Source organism: Gobius niger (genome assembly GCF_951799975.1).
Source record: "Gobius niger genome assembly, chromosome: 7".
NCBI lineage: Eukaryota > Metazoa > Chordata > Actinopteri > Gobiiformes > Gobiidae > Gobius > Gobius niger.
The window spans coordinates 33511393-33532822 of NC_136858.1; the positions used below are offsets into that span (position 1 = coordinate 33511393).

General features: G+C 39.0%; 1 protein-coding gene across 2 annotated transcripts in view; it reads left to right on the forward strand.

The window, feature by feature from the left end:
* The window catches only part of inpp5a (inositol polyphosphate-5-phosphatase A), a 350565-nt gene that overhangs the window by 192686 nt on the left and 136449 nt on the right, over window positions 1–21430 (forward strand). The window lies entirely within an intron of this gene.

A 21430-nucleotide genomic window follows, 5' to 3' on the forward strand; every position in this document is an offset into this window, starting at 1 on the left:
AACCTCTGGCCCTCAAGATGATTTTGAGAAACATTATTACACAAATCACAGGGAACTTTTAACATTAGTAGCGTTAAATGGGAGGAAAAAAAGGTAGAAATACTGTCAATACACCCAATTAGGTCATAACACTGGCATTTGAAAGAAGTCCACTGGAAAGAGAATAATCGTTTTAAGGAAGAAATCACATAAATCTACTTGAATTAAGAGATTAAATCTAAGGTTTGAGTAGATTTGGTCTGGTCTTAGATTAGATAAAACCTCTAGTAGTGGTTATTCTCTTAATTCAGATAATTTTGTGTAATTTTAAGAGAAAAACAATTATTTGTCTGAAGGTTTTTTTTTTTTCTTGTTCCATTGGCGCTGTAGCATTTGTATCTTGGATTAGTTCAAACCAACTCAAATTCAACATAGAAGAACTTTAGGCAAAAAAGGCCTGGCACGTCCATTCATTAAAGGACTTTTAACCTGGTATTGGATTGCCTCGATCCCTTTATACCTGAAGAGCACCTGACCTCCCTACAGACTATTCTACCCACTGTATCAATCACTTTGTTTCCTCTCTAAAATAAAAGAACTTCAATTCAAGCAATTTTAAGTCATTTATCTCATGATGGTCATTTTTCCAGCTTTACTTTGGGCTAAATATCAGCGGCGTCGGCCCTCGGTCTATTTACAATAAAGAAAATCGTCCCTCCGCCAAGAAAACTTGCCTACCCCTGGTTTATTGTATTGTATATTCCCATGGTACACCCATCTTTAATCCCTGTTCCTCTGCCTTGACTCGCGATGTTTACCCATAAATGGCAAACATTCAAATTAGGCTCTATAATTCACTTTAGCGCCCCTTCACTGCTCCATATTCATTTCCTATAGAGGCGCACGCACACAGGGCCGGCCCGTGCACAGCCCCTAACAATCCTAATGTGATTTATGTGATCTCCATTTGCAGCACACACAATGAGCAGGATGACGGAGTGCACGGCTCAACCCCTGCTCCTCACCTGGCCATGCAACATACAGCACAGTAGTAGAAGTAGTAGTAGTTTATTCGGTCAGTTCATTCCTTTAAACGTTACACAAACATTTCCAATTCTTTGTGTAAAACACGACCGAAAGGGTTTAGGCTGAAGTGAAAACTTATTACGCCTAACCCAGTTTACCCAGACTTCCACGAGAGAAAAAACAAAACACAAACATTAATAATGAACAATATCAAGTGTCAAACAGAAGAGAAATAAGCATGTATCTGGAGTAAGTAACATAAATTTCAGTATTCCAATGTATTATACATACATTTGTTTTATGTTAATTTAGTTGAAACTAAATCATGTCATCATTATTATTTTGTATTTATTTATTTAATTTTATTTTTTTCTTACTTTATTCATCCTAATCTTATATATTCTTGAATTTTAGTAGCTTTTAAACAACTTTTTGAAAGCTTTGACTGTTTGGGACTGTTTTAACTGATCTTCCAGATTAACACCTCTTACAGAAATACATAGACTCTTTATTCTTTTTAGTTTTTGCTTTTTTGAAAATAGCAGTTCCTCGGAGGTTATACTGACTTTTCCTTTGTTCAAAAAGCTGAATAAAATAATGTTTATATGGCTGCGTTTATTTAGTGCACAGAATGATCCCTGCAAAAGATAAAGCCTCCAGCTACTCTCCGGGCAGATGTGGTTGTTATGTAAGAGATATAGTAGGTCCCGGACTCGAAACCTGTGACCCGTTTTTAAGTCATTTCTGCGACCCGTGACTTTACTGAGGCGCCAAACCGACTCGGACTTTGGAGTTTCTGAGGGACGGTAACTGTGCTGAGTGCTGAACATACAAGTTTTATGAACAAGTTTTTAATCGCTTAACCCCCCTTTACACAAGCCAATGTTTTCCAGTTACTATCCAGGTATCCAGGCATGACCCCAAACTAAAAGAGTCCAGAATAAAACGAGGCCTAAATGAGTAAACACAACAAAAATGTGACAGAAGTCTTCAGGTTTTTGGGGTCTTTTCTGAAATCGGCCATAGGATTTACAGGCATTTTTTACAGTGCAATACAAAAAGTAAATATCAAGTATTGGCTTAAATGAGGAAATATATCTTGTTTTGAGGTGTTTTCACTCATTTAGACCTTTTTCCTGATCTGACCAAGATTATTTTGCTAGTTTGAGGACATTCCAGACTGGTTCTATGGTAAATCTCACTTGAAATAAGAAAGTAAAACTGCCAATGGGACAAGACCATTTTTCTTACCCTATTGGCAGAGAAACTTACTTGAAATAAAGGTGAAATGTATTGAAACGAGTCAGAAACATCTCAGAACAAGTGAAATAATCTAGGTCAAATGCCCAACTACATCTTAACAAGTCAAAAAACTGAAATTTGGGTTATTATGCTCAAATTGAGACATCTAAACTAATCTAGTGAATTACTTTTTGCAGTGTGGTTTAGGCCTAAATGGGTTTTAACACATACAAACACGGTAGAGTGCACTAAAGTTTTAGTTCTAGAGTTTTGTTTTTTTTCCCCTTGCGCCAACACGTTTATGTACACGATTAAATAACTGAAGACAACAGACACAAATCACAGGCAATATCTCTTGGCTATTTCTTTAAAGCCAAGAGTATTTATTTGCAATGATAATAATTCGTTTTTTATTAACAAGTGATAATTATTGATTGTGGACATCTGTGCTTTATCCATAATAACTTGTAATTTTTCCAAAGGCACTCAGGAATAAGAGCGCAGAAGTTTGCACACATTTGCACATCACATTTGCGGCACAAATAATACGCACAGTTTCTAATAGTAAATCAGGAGCAACACGCCTACTCGCTAATTGTATGTACCACTCGCAATTCAGCTCATAGCTTAATAAATGACCCCCCCAAAAGGTGTATCGGAGGTGCAGATGTTGAGGAAAATCTTCATAATTAAAACAAATCTGCATTGCACACTCAGGTAGCCAATGTAAAAGATCATTCTTTTTGAACCAAAAGAGGAAAAAAAGAAAATAAAGAAAGATCTGAAGAAGGCTCTGTCGAAATCAATTGAATACAGCTATCTTTGATTGTGCGATGCTGATTTTTTTTATCTTTAAGTTCAAACGCTATCAAAATTCACATCAGGGCATGAAAAATAGAGGACACAATCTTCTTAAATGGGCTGGACTTGTGGCTCGACTTGAACTTAAACTCAGACTCCATTTAAAACAAATGCATTATTATTATTTTTGTTGATTAGTGAAAAAAGATAAAGGGCAGCTAAATGTATCACTGAAGCCAATCGTCCCTCCTGCTCCTTATTCTGACTCCATCCCTGTGCACAACACGGCTACTCTTGCAATAAGTACATGTATAGAGGGTGGCATACATTATCCCCAACAACCACTCAATGCGCGTGAGTTATGGTCCGCTTCGCAAAGTCCCCGGCTCATATTTTACCTGTTCCTCGTCGTGATTTGATGAAGGAATTGTCCTGGTTTAATGGAGAGTGAAGTGGGAGTGTTTTGAAGAAAATGGCAGCTTTTGCAGTTTTTTATGACGCTGTAACTTACCTGGATTTATAGTTGTAATGAAGTTTGAAAAGGCGCGTTCATGCCGCAGCCGCCCGCACGCCAAAGTGTTTTCGACTAATTTCCGCCAGCTTTTGTCGCGCTTTGGCGGCTGATTTATCCCCGAAGAGTCACCTTTAAAAGTGGACGGAAAAACAATGACGTTTGTTGTAATTTTTCTCAAGTCCGTGTTGTTGCGGGTTTAATCAGGAGATGAAAGTTGGATGGCTTTGGGTGTCGGCGCCGGAGCTGCTTTGAAAAGTAATTGAGCCTGACGCCAAACCAGTGTCGCCCCTTACACTCCTTTGAGGTATTCTGCCAATTTATTGTGAGTACGGTTGAAATACTGAATGAAATTTTTGCTGTTTTATTCCTTTTTGAGGGTTTGAAATATATATGTCCAATCGAATCCAACTATATTTATAAAGCACTTTTAAAGGGGGGGGTATTATGCAAAATCAACTTTTTCAAGCTTTACATCATTATGTCATTCCCTCATTAAAAACATGCCTGAAGTGTTGCCTTGGCACATTCACGTATTTTTGAGTAATCTGTAAAAACTCTGATGGCGGCCATTTTAGGGATAGGTTTGCCTGAGTCCTCCTAGGAACGCCCCCACCTCCTGGAGACGCCTCCGAGCTTTCATCACCAGCCGAGTAACCAACCACTGCTCCTCAGCAGAACTCCCTCCCCACTGATGCCACAGACAGCGTGTGGAGGGGGCGTGTCGGAAAGGGTCAGAGGTTCTTAAAGAGACAGAGGCCTATTTCAAGACATTCACTACAGCCATTTTGAGAGAGCAATTTTATACAAGGCAGTTATTCTAATTTACTGCATTTACAGACCAACAGAAGGTTTGGTCATCATTGTAGTGTGATATAGACTGGTGCTATGGGATTGAAAAATGCATAATACCCCCTCTTTAAAGCAACAAGGGCTGTTTCAATATCGGCTTTCATGCTGATACCACAGATTTTCCTATTGGTATTGAGTACCTAAACCCAAACCAATCCAATCCTGGCTATGTGGAGTAATGCCTAATAGTGTAATCTTTTTCTGCTTATGTAGAATAAAGCAGCATAAGTCGTATTGCACAGATTTTGTTTAATATGAGCCATGTGCTGTACAGGCGCTCGTCATGTAATTAGAATTAGAATATCATGAAAAAGTGCATTTACTTCAGTTATTCAACTTTTTTTTGTTGGGTATTCAACTCATTTTTGTATGTTTTTTTGTCATTTTTTTGTCAATTTTTTAATCACATTTTTGTCACATTTTTGTCATTTTTTTTGTCATTTTTTTAATCAATTTTTTTTCATTTTTTTGTCACATTTTGTCACATTTTTGTCATTTTCTCGTCAATTTTCTATCACATTTTTGTCATTTTTTTGTCACATTTTTGTTAGCCTGGCTAACACCAGACTAAAATCACAAGTGATATTTAGTCTGGGGACCACCAATTCATTTTCTCGTAGGAGAGGTGTGGTTTACGATCGTCCATAGTTGTTTATTGGGCGATACGGAAAAAAAAAAAGTCTATCATGCGTCTGCACGTAGCCATGGTCAATCGTATCATCGTATGAGATGATGTATGACGTACCCGCTGTAAACTGCTGCTGTCATGTTGGATCCGTAAATAAACTTTTTTTTTTTTATCCGTAAATAAACTACAAGCTTCCGTATATCGAATAGCTCGCCATCATCTTGCCGGCCCTCCTCGCTCTGTGATTGGTTCCCAAATCCATGTGAAAATTTCGGCCATGGTCCCCAGGCTGTTGTGCAGTTTCAAATAATTCGAGCACACACAGCAGCATGGTGTTAGCCAGGTTACATTTTTGTCATTTGTTGGTCACATTTCTTGTGACATTTTTGTGACATTCTTGCCACTTTTTCATACATTTTTCGTCACTTTTTTACCAATGTTTTCTCACTTTTTTGTCACATTTCCATCATTGTTTTCGTCTCAGTTTTGTTGCTATTTTCACAGCTTTTTTCCAGAAGCTTTTGGACTGGGGTAAAGCCAAACTAGAGAAAATGTGCTCGGTTCAGGTGGGAGTTAAGGGCTTAAAGCATGGATTAAAATGTCAAAGTTGTGTCAAGATTTCCCGACAGACTCCTTTGCGCCAGCTTTAATTTCAGCCAACATCTCGCATTGGTGACGGGAGAGTGTGACCACAGCACAAAGCCTTCTCCAGCACACCCCAAAGATTCTCAATGGGGTTTAGATCTAGATTCTCTGGTGGCCAATCCATATGGCCCAGATTCTGAAAAGAAAACTGTACTGTACTGCAATTCCTGCCCGCTAATGCTAAACGCTGTCTCTTTAATCTTCCATACAAATTTAAGGTCATGCAGCCCAACCCGACACCTTATCATCCTGGAGCTGCCCTGGACTCCTCATATTTAGCCCTAACCCTCATCTTCTTCTCCGGAGTGAGAAAAAGCTGCATGGCGGTGCAGTGAGGCAGGATGGGAGGGGGGTGGCGGGTTGGGGGGGGGGGGGCACAAAGGGAGCACCGCGGTCTCTGTAAAGGGCGTTGAATAATGGCCGGGTCCTTTCACTGCGCCTGCTAACCTTTTGGCAGCCACCGGCAAACTCCATTCTCCCGGTGCGATCCTCCAGGACAATGCGCCCAATGGGAGAGGCTTTGAATGCAGCACCGCCACCAACAGAGTCCCCATTCAGCGCCGTTTGGGAACCATCTTTTGGGCCATTGTGCCTCCTCCTGACTCCTCTACCCCCTGAAAGGAAAGCAGGAAAAGCCGAACCCCCTTTCTGTGCCGGTTCCTCTCTCACTCTGCTCTGCGGCGCTCTAATCTCCCAGCTCCGAGGAGGGGCCAGTGAACACACCACCGGTCGCGATTACATATTTTTCTTGGAGTGATTTAATAATGGAAATGAGATCTCTCCTAGTGGCCGGATCTGGTACTGCGGCCATGGGGGGATTGTCCGCAAACTTTAATCCAGTTCTTCCCAGGGCAGCCGGTGTGTAGTTGTGTCCATGTCCTTTGCCTGCATGAATTAATTGCGTTGGTCAGAGCAGCCACAGGCACGCAATGGCTGCCAATTCTCTGTCAATCTGACCCAGGGCAACTGAACCGACAAAAGAAGTTCCCCAACAGTGAAAATGACCGAGGAGGAAACGAATGCTGGACCTAATTGTGTAGTAGTAGGGCTGAAAGATATAACGTCATCGTACTGATCTCGAAATCTGAACATTCAAAACATTAAAATCGAAAAAAGCAAGATACAAAAGATATAGATTTTCATCAATAAAACTGCAGTCTTTATTATTATGTTTTTATTTTTCTGAAATATGCTTGGTTTTCACCAAACCCATAGTTATATCGTATCGATATCGAGATATTTGGCATGAATATCGAGATGTGAAATTTTGTCCATATCGTTCAACCCTATATAGTATATAAGTATATTTAAGGGGCTAAAATAATTACTTTTTTCATCATAATAATTCATCATTTAGCTTTGAAAAATATGAGTGTTTGCAGATTTCTTTTTTTTTTTTTGTTATATATAAAATAGGATACACAGGAACATCGAGGATCAGAAATATACACAGTATTGGTCAAAAGTTTTGAAACTTTTTTTTTTGTCTGGGTTTTTCCTTTATTTCAAGACTACAGTGTAGATTCTCACTGAATACTTTCCTTTTTGGAATGAACACATATGGAATTATGTTTTAACCCCTTAACTCCCACCTGAACCGAGCACATTTTCTCCAGCTTTACCCCAATCCAAAAGCTTCTGGAAAAAAAGGTGTGAAAATAGCAACAAAAGTGAGACGAAAACAAGGATGAAAATGTGAAAAAAGTGAGAAAAATGGACGAATAAGTGTCAAAAAATTTACAAAAACTGTACAAAAAATGACAAAAATTGACACAAATTTGACAAAAAAGCGAGAAAAAAATTGACGAAAAATTGAGAAAAAAATTACGAAAATTTGACAAAAAAGTCACAAAAATTTGACAAAAGTGAGATGACTGCCCAACAAAAAAAGTGATGAAAAAAAATCTGATGATGTGAGGAAAAAGATCAATTTAGTTTTGTAGGTCTTAGCTTTCAAATGAGGTGTTACAATGGCCTACAGGATTTGGGTAAAGCTGAACTGGAGAAAATGCTCTCGGTTCAGGCGGGAGTTAAGAGGTTAAACAAAAGACATTGAAATACATTGCTTTGATTACTACCCTTCACTACTTTTGACATGTTATTGTTGAGTAAGTTGTTTCTGTTGTACACTGTTCACCGCCTTTCACCTGGTGATGTGTGTATGTTTATACTGCTTGTTCACCGTACAATTGATTTTCCCTTCGCAGACTGTTGAAATCCAAAGAGTTGCAATATTGAATAACTCAAAACATGAAGCATATTTGAGTTTCACCTTTTTTTTTGTTTCTTACATAATTCTGTGTGCTCATTCATAGTTTAACCTCTTAACTCCCGCCTGAACCGAGAGGATCTTTCCTCTCAGATCATCAGATTTTTTTTCTATCATTTTTTTGTTGGGTATTTAACTCTTTTTTTGTAACTCATTTTTTTTTGTCACATTTTTTCATCAACTTTTTGTCAATTTTCTATCACATTTTTGTCATTTTTTTTGTCACTTTTGTCACTTTTTTATCATTTTTTGGTCACTTTTTTGTCATTTTTTTCTCATTTCTTTTGTCATTTTTGTGACATTTTTGCCACTTTATCATCAATTTTTCGTCACTTTTTTTGTCAAACTTTTCTCACTTTTTTGTCACATTTTCATAATTGTTTTCGTCTGTTTTGTCACTATTTTCGCACCTTTTTTTTCCAGAAGCTTTTGGATTGGGGTACAGCCAAACTGGGGAAAATGTGCTCGGTTCAGGTGGGAGTTAAGGGGTTGATGCCTAAAGAAAATTCCAATTTCCAAACTTTACTGCCTTTACTGTGGCGGGTTCGCTTCTCCTCAGCTCATGACTTGTAGCTTTGCTGGGGGCGGGACATCACCAGTGTTTCCATGGAGATACCACAGCTTTGCTTTTACAGGTAGCCATGAGGTTTACATTAGGCCCTTTTCCCATTGCTTTATTTGGAGAACTCACTGCAAAAAATAGTATTGTCGGTGTCAAAACTATTCTAAATCCTCTATCAATTTTAGTTTCATTATTTATAGTAAGGGGTGAGTAAATTGCGCACATTCCGTCCCGTGTAAAGCAAAACAAACTAAAAAAAAAAGTGAATGTATCTGATCTCCCCCAGCCCGTCTTAACTCCTTCCCTCCTCTCTCTCTCCTCGCGGCGCTCTAATCTCCTGCTCCGCGGAGGGGGCCGCGAACACAGCGCCCGGCTTTTAGATCCGCACACAAACAGAAGAGCGCGAGGGGACGGAGAGGCTCCTGCCGCAGCCCATGTCCTTATCTGGGGCTATTAATGCGGCTTAGGGCCCATTGAGGAGACATCAGATAAGCTTTTCCTCTGCGGCCTTTTTTCTAAACGCTGAGCGGTGTTTATCTGCGAAAGTGCTCCAAAAACCTCCGGGGAACAATGGTGAGAAGGGACACAGCGTTCAGGAGGCCAGACTCTCAGCATTGACTCACAGAAATAAAGAAGGCTCCGACCGCGGCCTGTTGTGCCGTGGGGCCCCGCTGCAGGAGAGCAATGAGCGGCATTTTAGGCTTGTTTTTCTCTTTTTAAAATGTATTTGCCTGCAAAAGGGTGGAACAGGCATGCTAGAGCTGGATATAGCACATTTTATCTGACTTTTATTCAACCAGGAAAGTCCCAGTTACATTTGATATTGGACCTTTTTAGCTGCACATGGAGAAAAGCTTCTGACTCCACACATATAGGCCTCACTCTGACCTCAGGAATTGAACCTGGGACCAAATTTCTGCGAGGCAAGAGCACTATCCTCTGTGCAACAGTGCCACACAGTATAGAATCATTATATTCAGTCCGAATCAATAGCTGTTGTCTGGTCATTTGGGTCTCTTAACTGAGCAATTTAGGCAATTACCTCATCTGTCTGTGACTTTTTCACCCAAAATGAGCCTAATAAATAAATAAAAATGATTACCTTGCTGACTTCATAGCTAATTATATATAGAGAGACTATATAAATGAGTGGCAACATGTTATTGCAATTGATAATTTAAAAAAATCACATTCAAAAAAGGGAAAAAAGGCCAAATTATTTAGCAAACAACCTTGAAATTGTTATGATCAATTCTGCTAAAATAATGCTGACCTCTTAACCCTTGTTCTGTACTAGACATCATACATGAAATGAGACCGTTGTTGTAATTGACTTTGTTCAAGGGTCTGTGTTAATTAAGCCACAATGAAATGTAACAGTTTCCCTTTTGCCAGTGAGACTAATTTCAATATGATGTTGCTAAATGTATGATTGATAATCTTAATTACTCTGTATAAGTACTGTATAAGTGCAGAGTGTCAGTCATCTGGGGCTAGGGTTAGGGTCAGGGATTAGGGTTTGGTTCGGCAAATATGATGTAAATTGTGTTTCACTCACACAGATCTCACTCATATTTTTACAAACTAGACGGTCTTGGCTTTCAAATGAGGCACCAACACTGGCAAACAGGCTGTGAGCTCTCCAGTCAAAACGCTTTGAGATTTGGATATAAAAATAAAAAATAAACATTTCTAACACTAATCCTCAGTGTTGGGGAGTAACTAAATACATGTATTTCGAATATTCATTTTAATTAACTGTATTAAAGTTACAGTTTGGTTTGAGAGTAGAATAAGGTTACTTTCCTAAAATCAAAGGAATACTTCACAGTACTCAATCATAAAATTCTACCCTCAAATGGCACCTGTTGACCTGTTTTTCCTCCTAAAATGAAACATGAAGGAAACTCCATGTGCGTCATGTGATCTGCTGCTCCTGTGGATTTGCTAAGAGAGTTTTTGTGTTACTAATTAGTGGTAAATACGTTTATAACAGGTGTTCCAACAATCGAAGTCTTCATTTTTGTGCAAATAAGCCGTATTTATACATAAATATAATGCAAATCTATGTGAAAGTATCCTAAAATTGTTCAGAGTATTCAGAATACAATGCTTTGATTAGACAAAGTACCGAAATACGTTACAAAATACATTTTAAGGCAAGTATTCTGTAGCTAAATACAATCACAAAGTATTCTCCCCGACACTAAGGTGGCAGGTAGCAGGTTAAAGTGCATATATACATTTTTTTTGCTGCTGTTCTTTGTTGTTGTTTTGCTCCTTTTTTACTATGTCCTTTTTTTTTGTGTGAAATGAATATTTTTATTACATTGAGTGTGTGGGTGGGTGCCTCGAAATAAACAATTCAACTAAACTAAACTCCCACCTGAACCGAGCACATTTTCTCCAAATCTTAAAATGGGTAAAAATGCAACAACGAAGTGACATAAAAGTGGCAAAAGAGCGACAAAAATGTGCCGTAAAAGTAACAAGAACACTATTTTTTTTAGAAAGTGACAAAAAGAGTGATGAAAAATCCACAAAAAAATGTGACAAAAATGAAAATGAAAAATTTACCATCAGTTTTGCAGGTCTTCGCTTTCAAATGAGGCGTTACACTGGCCCATAGGCTTCGAGAAGCTTTTAGATTAGGGTAAAGCCGAACTGGAGAAAACGCGCTTGGGGTAAGACGTTAAAGTGATAATCTGGAAGTTTCAATGTTTGACAAATGTTATAAAATGTGAAAAATCCACCACCTGATCTTGCATTTTCATGTTAAGTTATAATATATACATGTTTTTTTTAAAGTCCCTCCTTCCCGGATCTCAGCAACTAATCTAGCATCCTCCCGCGTTCACCAATGAGACGAGCTTTTCCTGTGAACCTCCAATCAGGAGGGAGGGGGAGGAGCTTGATCGTTTACTTTTGAATATTCTGCTTCTGTTTTCCTCATTTTTGTAAACCAAGAAGGGTTAAAGAGGGGATGAATTTAGCTTATTTTCAAACATCACTCTCTCTCCTCACTTTGCAAACGTACTTTCACTGTCTTCCCCCTAGAGGCCATTAGTGCAACTGCAGGTGTAGTAGCAAGTTACGATTTTTTAACTTATTAATTGTCTTGGAGAGTAAATACTACGCTGACAGGAAAGGCGAAGGGAGAGAGGGTTACTGTGCATCCAATTATACAATGGAAATATTTTTTTTTCACTCAACCTTTGCTGTAAATACTGTTTAAAGTGACGTTAGCCCGCAGTTAGCTTTGCCCGTTAGCATTTTAGCTTCTTCTTCGTGATTCCATTAGTGTGTATTGCTTTCTCCGGACCGGTGGCAGTCAAGTTGCAAACATGGTTTTCTGGCCAGAGACACCAGGGGGAGATGAAAGACCCTCCAATCATCCCATAAACACTTGTATTAACCCTACAGGGACTACGAAAAGGATTTATTAAGGTAAACACGTTACTTAGTACTGCTTTAAGGTCTGCGATTAAGTTTGAAAAATGTATTGTCTTAGTTGTTTGCAGTAGCGGGTGAATATTGCGTTTGAAAATGGAGCTGTGCACGAGCGTTGCATCTCGAAGAAGCTCGTTGTGAATTCGCTGCGTTTAGATAAACAAAAAAAAACAAAAAAAATCCACATTATCTCCGCCGGCTCCTGAAGCTCCTTTTGTGAATCCCCAGTTTGTTTTCTCCCAACCTCCTTTTCAGACGGCCCGGCTCCCGGTTCAGCTCCGAACAGTTTTACATTACAACTGTGAAATCCGACATAAAGGCGCCTTTTGTGGGCCGCCATTATTTTCACACAAATATAGTCCATTGTCAGCGTGTTCAAGTTAATTTGATCAACATTGGGAACATTTAACTGTTTTGTCCCCTGAATGGGGCCTGTTTCATGCTCATTTTCGGCCCATTCAGGGGCAGTGATTGGCAGAAAAATAATGTTGCTCTTAACAATTCAAAGCAATTAGTTTCCCATGGGGAGGCAGTGGGCCGCACCGGGCACCACACAGCGCTGCTTTGTGGTGTTTATGGACGGTCATCAGTCAACTGTCACTGGGTCTCAAAGAGGCTCCCAAATCTAAATGTTTCCCTTTTGGCTTTTCCCAGAACAACGGGGCTAAAGGAGCAGGAGAAAAAGGCCGGGGCCGCGGTCCAGCCAATCACGCAGGGAGGACCCGGGGACATCCTCCTCTGCCCGCCAGAAAGGGTTTATTTATTATGCAAAACGGCTACATTAACCCACGCAGCGTGTCACGAGTACAAGAGACGTACGTGTCCGTGTAGTGTCCGCAATTATGTCCGGCGGCGTTCGGATCCGTGCGTGTTATTGGCTGCTCGAAGGAATTTCAGATTCAGGGTCAAAACGTTGGATAGCATCAAGTTTTGAAGCCTGTTGGGTCCAGGGGCGGCACTGGAAAAGAGAGACTTGGTTGTTTCAGCTCGAATAAATGATGCTACTTTAACCTCTTAACCTCCACCTGAACCACAGCATGTCATCCAGTTTGGCATCACCCAAATCTAAAAGCTTCTGGAAAAAAAGCGACGAAAACGAGGATGAAAACACAACAAAAATGTGACAAAAACATGCCGGAAAAGCAACAATGACTTCATAAAAATGTGACAAAAACATGCAGGAAAAGCAACAATAACTTAACCTTTTAACTCCCGCCTGAACCGAGAGCATTTTCTCCAGTTCAGCTTTACTCAAGTATAACACCTCATTTGAAAGCTAAGACCAACAAAACTAAATTGATTTTTTTCCTCACATCATCAGACTTTTTTTCATCACTTTTTTTATTGGGCAGTCATCTCATTTTTGTCAAATTTTCGTGACTTTTCAGTCACTTTTTTGATTTTTTTTTTGTCCCATTTTTTTTTTGTCACTTTTTCGTCAAATTATTCGCATTTTTTTGTCAAAGTCTTATCACTTTTTGGTCCATTTTTTTGTCACTTTTTCGTCCATTTTTTCTCATTTTTTTGTCAATTTTTTCTCACTTTTTTGTCAAATTATTTTCATTTTTTTTGTCAAATTCTTATCACTTTTTTGTACATTTTTTGTCCGTTTTTTGTCATTTTTTTGTCACTTTTTCCACATTTTCATCCTTGTTTTCGTCTCAGTTTTGTTGCTATTCTCACACCTTTTTTCCAGAAGCTTTTGGTTTGGGGTAAAGCCAAACTGGAGAAAATGTGCTCGTTCAGGTGGGAGTTAAGGGGTTAGTAAAAATGTGGAAAAGCAACAATAACTTAATAAACTCAAAAAAGCAATGAAGAAAGTGACAAAAAACAACAACAAATGAGCGACAAAAACGCGCCGGAACAGCAATAATCACACAACAAAAAAAGTGACCAATCACAACAACAAAAAGTGACAAAACACAACAAAAATAGTGACAAAAGAGCAACGAAAAAGTGACATGAAAAGAGTTCAAAACGGTTCAGAAATGCGACAAAACCACGGCAACAATGCATAAAAAAAAGTTACAATCAGTTTTCCTTCTAATGAGGCATTACACTGTTGCTCTCCAGAAGCTTTTAGATTTGGTTAAAGCCAAACTGGAGTAAAAAAATGCACTGAAAGAGGTAAAAGGTTAAGGACTAGTCTTTTATGGAGTAGATCATCTTCATTGCTCTGTGTTATAGTTCTAGATGACAAATATTGTAGTATAGGTATGAAAAATATTGACAGTATTGGCATCTTAAGCTAAAAAAAAGTACTGGTTTAGAAACTGCAACAATGGGAAAGTCAGAGCTGATAACCCACAGAAATTGTGGAAATTATGGAAAAGATTATGCCTGAGTAGTAACAACACATCAAGAAGGTCTCCTGTTAGTTTCTTCTTGTTAATGTGACCCTGAGGCCTAATATAGTGTGGATATGGTAAGATAGGACTTTATTGATTTTTTTATTGATCTTTATTTGATTTTTAAGGTAGTAAGTAGTTTAAGATTAAGTACGGCTGTGAAATTTTCGATAAAAATATGGACATTCAATGTTTCTCTTGTTATCTTGAAGAGTGCGATAATATTATAGCAATATTTCATTAAACCTTTTCAACTTCTTTAACTCAAACCAAAATCACAGCTAAAATATTTGCAGAACTGAGCTTTTTTTTTTTTTGCATTGGCATTACCCTAATCTAAAAGTTTCTTGGAATGAGCCAAAAAAAAAGCCACAAGAGAGCGACAAAAATGCAACGTAAAAGTGACGAAAACACGTCATAAACGCAAAAAATAAAGCTACAAAAGAGCCACAAGAAAGTAACAAAAACACAACGAAATGCATCGACAAGCAACGAAAGAAACAGATGAAAAAACAAAACACAGAGTAAAGTTACAATGAGTTAGCTTAGCTTTCAAATGAGCACTGGCATGTGGGCTATAACCTCCAGTCGAGAAGCTTTTAGATTTGGGTAAAGGCGAACTGGAGAAAATGCGCTTGGTTAAGGTGGGTTTAAGACGCTACATCACATTAGATTGGGGAAAAATAGGACCAAAACAGTTGCGCTGAAGATCATGACTAGAACTAAACTTTTTGCACATGTTTAAGCTACCACAGGTTTTTGTTTTGGACATCCTCCTGCGATACTGTGTTATACTTCAGATATTAAGTTGTCATGATATTCCCCCGGTTGATGTATTAGCGGTGTGTTATTATCTCGTCGACCTCGGGGCCACCAAAGCAGAGGTTAATCTTCCCCTCTCTCTCCTCTCGCTGACCTGTGTGTTCTTTAACTTAAGGCTGAATGACAAGGAAAAGTCCATTTTGTACCAGATAAACCGGGGTCATCTTCCCACAACTCTCCACAAAAGGCGGATAATTGGACACTGGTTTGGCCAAATCCGACAGGGCTGCGGGCGTCGTAAATCAAAACAAACCGTCATCTGCGGCGTGATCGCGGCGGCGGATCACTGCGGTGTGTTTGAGGGGAGGTGTTCTCTTTGAGCAAGGAAAAAATGCTCAAGGTATCTTTAGTGTAAATACAATATTCCACATAGAGCTGACTTTGTTACAGACTGCGCTCTCTAAACCAGAGTCTGTGCTGGATTTAACCAGAGCTAAATGTTGTTAGTGCTGCAGCGTGAAGTCTGCAGTGTTTACAAGATACAGGCTAACGTTGCTAACTCGCGGCTAGCAGTTTTGGCCATTCTGACGCCGCTTTATGCCCAGGGGTTTATTCATCTGACAAAGTAACCCAGTGAAGAATTCACTCATGTACATTATCCTTAAGTAAAGTTGGCGACGCATTTAAGAGCAGTTATATTAGAATTGTGCTGATGCCATTTATTATTTTTTTTATTTTCATTCAATATAATTTTTAATTTTTATTGCACTGTCCATCATAGACAGAAAAGCCCATGTCCAAAAGCTCCCCAATGCCTGTGCTTTATTCATTTATGTATTTTTATTTAACAATAGTATTGAGATGTTACTTGGTCTCTTTTTGTCTTTACTTCAGCTCCGTGTGGATTTTCTCGTGTATTTGTAGCAACTTAGCGAGTAGCTACAGCGTTTTCATTGTTCTGCTGCAGCTCATTTTCGCTCAATATAAACATGCTGTATGTCTTTAATTTGGATTTTCTGAGGACTTTTTAGTCGCTGGGTTAGTTTTTCAGATGAATAAACCCCTGGGCTTAAAACGGCGTCAGAATGGCCAAAACTGCTAGCCGCGAGTTAGCAACGTTAGCCTGTGTCTTGTAAACACTACAGACGCTGCAGCACTAACAACATTAAGCTCTGGTTAAATCCAGCTCAGACTCTGATTTAGAGAGCGCAGTCTGTAATAAAGTCAGCTCTATGTGGAATATTGTATTTCCACTAAAGAATTCTCCAGTTTGTTGCTTCTTCTCTCCTCAGCTGAGAGCTGCGCCTCGTAGATGCACTGGATGCACGTCAAATGGTATTGGTTTCTGGTATCGGTATCGGTGCATCCTTAGTCATAATGGTCTTTCATTCATATCGTCTTTTGTAATGGGCGGAAATAGACTTTTTTGTTATCGCCTACCCATGCAATCTCTCTTTCTCTCTCTCTCTAATTAATTGGACAAAAGCCTGTATAATTGTTCTTATAAAAGCCATGCTTGCTAACAGTTTGTAACTCCTACCCAAGACCTCTTCAAAGTTAATAATAGCTGATTGGTCTCATTACGTGGCAAAATCGCTCTCCTTAACACCACTGAAACTGATGTGGCTCAAATAGTTTCCCTTTGCTTATGAACAAGTGTCTGTAATTGCACATATTTGTCGCTCTATCCTTGGAATTAAACCTGATTTAACCCCTTAACTCCAGTTTGGCTTCACCCCAGTCCAAAAGCTTCTGGAAAAAAGCTGTGAAAATAGCAACAAAACTGAGACGAAAACAATGATGGAAATGTGACAGAAAAGCGAGAAAACATTGACAAAAAGTGACGAAAAATTGATGAAAAAGTGACGAAAAATTGATGAAAAAGTGGCAAAAATGTCACAAGAAATTGATAAAAAATTGACCAAAAAAATGACAAAAATGTGACAAAAAATGACCAAAAAAATGACCAAAAATGTGACAAAAATGTGACAAAAATGACCAAAAAAAATGACAAAAAAATGACAAAAATGTGACGAAAAATTGACGAAAAAATTACAAAAATATGACAAAAAATTACAAAAAATTACAAAAAAATTACAAAAATGAGTTGAATACCGAACAAAAAAATGATGGAAAAAAAATCTGATGACCTGAGGAAAAAGATCCTCTCAGTTCAGGCGGGAGTTAAGAGGTTAAGCCTGAAAAAGCCCTGATAAAGGTAACGCTCGGCTGCTCTCTCATTTTGTCCCATATCTCGCTCTTAACCCTTCGCATTGTTGAGTTTATACCCCACTTCATTCTCCTGCCTCTGCCTCCTCTTTAACCTCTGAGTGACCGCGGCACATCCTGGTCCTGTCCTTGTCTCCGTGGGCGTTGCGTGGGACTGTCCCGTCGGCTGTGGGACGTCCCGCGAACAGGGGGACGAGGGAAAGGGCCGTACCCCGGTGTCAGAGGTCCCGCCTGGGGCCACCCCGGGTCCATTCAGCCAGACGTCACCAGCGCATTCTTCACAATGTTAACATTCTCCCGAATTCTCCACATTTACGTACAATGGGCGCCCAGCCATTGTGCGCCGCATAGTCCCGATCTGACCGGGCCGAGTTATGGTCAGTCATCGTGTCAATGTAGCGGCGACACGGCCCCCGGGTGCACCCTCATAATCCCACATAGACTGTCTATTACGCCGCGGTTTAGCTGTCAATCACCTGCAGGAGTCAGTGGAGGACGTCGGCCGCTGGGAAAAGTCAGGTTCAGGAGTTAGCTTCAATGTGTGGATGCTTTTCTATCTTTGTCCTGGTCCCTCCTGCGATGATGCTCTGAGATGAATGTTCTTGCTGATGTTTCTTCGTTCATGTTTCAGACTTCTCTTAGATGTTAAGATGATTTCAGGTTTGTTTTTGAACTAAATCTTGATTCTTAACGGGACTATACGGAGTTTAAAAATGTTAACCTCTTGACTCCCACCTGAACGGATCCCAGTTTCTCCAGTTTGGCTTTACCCTAATCAAAAAGGTTCTAGGGAAAAAAGCATCAAAACAGCCACAAAAAATGAGAAGAAAACAAGGATGTAAACGGGACAAAAATGTGACAAAAATTCAACAAAAATTCAACAAAAAGTGACAAAAAACTCAACCAAAAAGTGACAAAAATTCAACAAAAATGTGACAAAAATTCAACAAAAAAGGGGCAAAAATTCAACAAAAATGTGACAAAAAAATCAACCAAAAAGTGACAAAAATTCAACAAAAATGTGACAAAAATTCAACAAAAAAGTGACAAAAATTCAACAAAAATGTGACAAAAATTCAACAAAAAAAGGGGCAAAAATTCAACAAAAATGTGACAAAAATTCAACAAAAATGTGACAAAAAAAATCAACCAAACGTAACAAAAAACTCAACCAAAAAGTGACAAAAAATTAACAAAAATGTGACAAAAATTCAACAAAAAGTGACAAAAATTCAACAAAAATGTGACAAAAATTCAACAAAAATGTGACAAAAAAATCAACAAAACGTAACAAAAAACTCAACCAAAAAGTGACAAAAATTCCACCAAAAAGTGACACAAATTCAACAAAAATGTGACAAAAATTCAACAAAAATGTCATAAAAATTCAAACAATTTGACAAAAAATTTACAAAAAAAGTTACTAAAATGAGTTAAAAACCCCCCAAAAAAATAATGGAAAAAAAATCTGATGAGTTTTGTAGATCTTAGCTTTCAAATGAGGCGCTACACTGACCTACAGGATTTGGGTAAAGCTGAACTGGAAGAGAATGCTCTCGGTTCAGGCGGGGAGTTAAGAGGTTAAGAGGTTCAACATAAATCAGAAAATTGCAACACATTTCCAACACTGACATAATAAAGGAACAGAATCTGCAAATCACGAGACATTGTATCAACTATATGTTACCAACTTCACTGCACGTATTGACAATAATCTGAAGAACTTGTACAACGTTTGTTTCTAAATTTTAGTCTAAAAAAAAAACAAGCCGAAAACAATTACCCCAAGTGTATCGTCTATTATGTTTCACTTCATATTTTACCCGCCCCGTAAAAAGGGCTTCCAAGGACCACCTGAGAGCGGCATTAACCCTGATTGGATTATTCTGCCGGCCTTTTGTGCGACTGGTTTAAAGATCCTGGGAGCAGAGTCAGGGGCCGTGTTATAAATTAACGTCTGACCCCTGTTTTTGTGTGGGCCCCGTAAGGAAGAGCAGCCCCACACAGCCCAGAGCGGGACAGCCCCCTCCTTCCTCACACCACCACCACCTCCAGAGCCTCCTTTAGGGGGTGTCACTGCCTCATGAATCGTCCCGGGGAAAGCATGTTTATAGACTGTGTAAAAGAAGTGCGTCTTTGTGCGGCGGTGTCACTGACAGTGTTACAGTTTGCCTGAGTGGGTCGGGATGACGGCGCTAACGAAACGCGCGGGACCCCCCACCGTCAGGGGGGCCTCGCTCGCCAAAGAGCGGGACATAAAGAGTTTGTTAGTGGAGGGTTTTTTGGTGCTTTTTTTATTGCTGAAACGGACCTTTTGATTGGGGAAGCCGCCCGTGTTTGTAAAGCTCAAGTACTACGGGTGATGCGAGGGATTTTGGCGTCGATCTGATGTCAGTGAATGCTTGGGCTGGAGTTTCGATATCGATCCGATACCGATAGTCGATGTTTTTTTGCGATAAGATACATTTAAATGAGTTGAATTACAATAGTACAGCAATCTTGGAAAGTTTTATGCTATTTACCTGCTCAAGCTGACAAGTAAAAGCAATTCCTAAACGCTGATCTAGCACTCAACCCCCCTCACCCGAACCCAAAGAAAACAACATAAAAAAGCGACAAAAACAAGGATGAAAATGCGACAAAAGAGTGTCGAAATATGCGGCGGAAAAGCAACAAAAACGTGGCAAAAAAGCGGCAAGAAAAGTGACAAAAATGCAACAAAGAGCGACAACAAAAACATGCCAGAAAAGCGGTGAAAACATGGCGAAAACATGAAAAAAAAAAGCAACGGAAAAGCAACAAAACAGCCACATAAAGTGACAAAAACGTGACAACAAAGCGACAGGAAAAGTGACAAAAAAGTGACAAAAGCACAACAACAAAAATGACAAAAACACGGTGAAAAACACTTCAAAAAGGTGACAAAAACGTGACAAAAAATCGATGAAGAAAGCGATGATAAAGCAACAAAAAAAGCCACAGAAAGTGACAAAAAAGTGATTCAAAAACGTTTCCAAAAATGCGACAAGAACAACAACAAAAAAGTTACAAAAAAAACGCGTCAAATATGTGACAAAAACGCGGCGACAACGTGACAAAAAAGATGCGATCCCTGTTGTAGATCTTAGCTTTCAAATGAGGCATGACACTGTAAATCTCCAGTCGAGAAGCTTTTCGATTTGGGTAAAGCTGAACCGGAGAAAATGTGCTTGGTTAAGGCAGGGAGGTTAAAAATGCGAGTGATTTTGGCATCGATCTGATATCAGTGAATGCCTGGGCTGGAATTTCGATATCGATCCGATACCGATAGTCGATGTTTTGCGATAAGATACTTTTAAATGAGTTAAATTACCATAGCACAGCAATCTTGTAAAATGTATGCTATTTAACACTTAACCCCCTCGCACCCGAACCCCCCCAAAAAAAACATTAAAAAGCGACAAAAACAAGGATGAAAATGCGACAAAAGAGGGTAAAAAAGTGACAAAAACGTGGCGAAAACAGCACAAAAAATCTATGAAAAAGCAACAAAAAAGGCACAAGAAGTGACAAAAAAGTGACGCAAAAAAGTGACAAAAATGCAACAATAATACAAAAAAAAATAACAAAAACATGGTGAAAACACTTCAAAAAAGTGAGGAGAACGTGGCGAAAACATGACAAAAAAGCGATGACAAAAAAGCGATGACAAAAAAAGCGATGAAAAAGCCACAAAAATGTGACAAAAAAGCGACAAGAAAAGTGACAAAAATGCAACAAAAAAATAAAAAAAAACATGGTGAAAACACTTCAAAAAAGTGAGGAAAACGTGGCGAAAACATGACAAAAAATCTGTGAAAAAAAGCGATGAAAAAGCCACAAAAATGTGACAAAAAAGCGACAAGAAAAGTGACAAAAATGCAACAATAATACAACAAAAAAATAGCAAAAAACATGGTGGAAACACTTCAAAAAAAGTGAGGAAAACGTGGCGAAAACATGACCACAAATCTATGAAAAAACAACAAAAAAGGCACAAAAATGTGACAAAAAAGTGACGCAAAAAAGTGACAAAAATGCAACAATAATACAACAAAAAAATAACAAAAATCATGGTGAAAACACTTCAAAAAAGTGAGGAAAACGT